Genomic DNA, 1,727 nt, shown 5'->3' with positions numbered 1-1,727 from the left:
CTGCGGGCGTGAGGCGCGGACCGCGGCGCCCTCGGCCGGAGGTTCTCGATGCTGCCGGCTTCTCCCGGCCCGACGCCGGGGAGAGCGAGACTGGGGGCGCCCGGCGCCGCTGACGGAAGGGAACCCCCGCCCTCTTCAAGCCAGGCTCTGCTAGCGGCGGTGGCGGGGCTGCTCGGTATAATCCCACCCAATTCCCAGCTTCGCCTGGAGAGAGCTGCAGCCGGAGAGCGCGCAGAGCCTTAGCCAGGGACCTGAGAAAGGGGAGGGGAAACGTAGCGCCAGAAACACGCCCTTTCTGCCTCTTTCTTCCTCTCGCTCTTTCTCCGTCTCTTTTTCTTCGCCTTTCTCCTCCTCCTCCTCTTTCTCCTCCTCTCCTCGCTCCTTTTCGTTTTCTTCCTCCTCCCCCCCCTCCTCCACCACCTCCTTTTTCGTGCCTTTTTTTCTTTCAAATGGGGCCTCGGCGCGGCGGCCGCTCCCCCTGCGCGCCCGGGCGCGGCGGCCCCCTCCCCAGGCTGCCGGGCCGCTGCCTGCAGGAATTTACAATCCGGCGCTGGGGGAGCGGGCCCGGTCTCCATGGAGACGGCTTCCCCGGGAGCAGGGAGGTCAGGCTCAGACCGCGCACAATCAATGGATCAATGCAAGCCCCGCTCGGCTCCAGACCAAACAGCGCCCGGCTCTGGCTCGTCCTCTCCCCGCGGAAAGAGTGGGGGAGCTTGGGTGCGCCCCCGGGCTCGCACGCGATGAGAGCCGTGCGACGCTGATCTGCACGCACACCTCCACGAGGAGACAAAGAGGGAGCGGGGTGTCTGGGCTGCTGGGGGAACCGGAACGCACAGAGACTCGGGCAAGCCCACTGACACAACCCGACACGAGGGACACGGTCCCACGGGACCACCAGAACTGAGAGCGCCTCCAACACTCGGCCGAGGAACACCCTACTAATTCTTTACCCTCCACGATACCGGCCCTCAGGATTCCCCCCTCGCTCCTAAGGCAATGTCCACTTGAATTCTACTGCTGCTGGAACTGCCAGCCCTGGGACAGATGCCTTCGCGGCTAAGGCCCTGGAGGTAGCCCGCTGAGCCATGCCACTCAGACCTGGGCTCCCATAGAAAACACTCGCACAGGGCCACAGGATAGCCACATCACCACGTCCATGTGTGCAGAAGCAAAGACCAGCAGCGTGCTCCTCCAAGCCTGCCCTTAACGCAGTACGAGGTGATCCTGACCATTCTTAACCCTTCATCTGTCTTACTGCAGGGGCAGAAGAAAGAGAAACGGCGTATTTGCTTGTTTTTTTTTTTTTTTCTTTTTTAAACAGGGACAAAGTGCCCTCACCCCTAAGCAATGGGTAAAGTGTAGCACCATGAAGCTTGCCTGCCTGTGGCTGCTCCTGTGCCAGTCCCATCCCTTGCCAGGGAGCTGACCCACATGGCCCAGAGACCTCCCCTGACCCGCCCGCTGCTCCCCTCAGCAGTGTACTTCTTCGATCTGCCTGTTCTGCTCCCCAGTCTGTCTCTGGTGAGTCCTCTCACCACTCCTACACCTCTGGCCTGTACCCCAGTTCTGTGTGCATAAATAAATAAATCTTTTTTTTTTAAATGGGGACAAAGTGTGCCAGAAGAGTGGTGTCCCTGGCCACAAACACCTTTTGAAACACTTACTGCCTCTGCCTCCTCTCTTACATCCTAGGGCAAGGAAGAACCTTTTGAAGGGTGATGAGGGCT

The sequence above is a fragment of the Condylura cristata genome, unplaced genomic scaffold (assembly GCF_000260355.1).
Source record: "Condylura cristata isolate star-nosed mole 26May11 unplaced genomic scaffold, ConCri1.0 scaffold00001, whole genome shotgun sequence".
NCBI classification, from domain to species: domain Eukaryota; kingdom Metazoa; phylum Chordata; class Mammalia; order Eulipotyphla; family Talpidae; genus Condylura; species Condylura cristata.
This window is presented reverse-complemented; position numbering follows the sequence as displayed.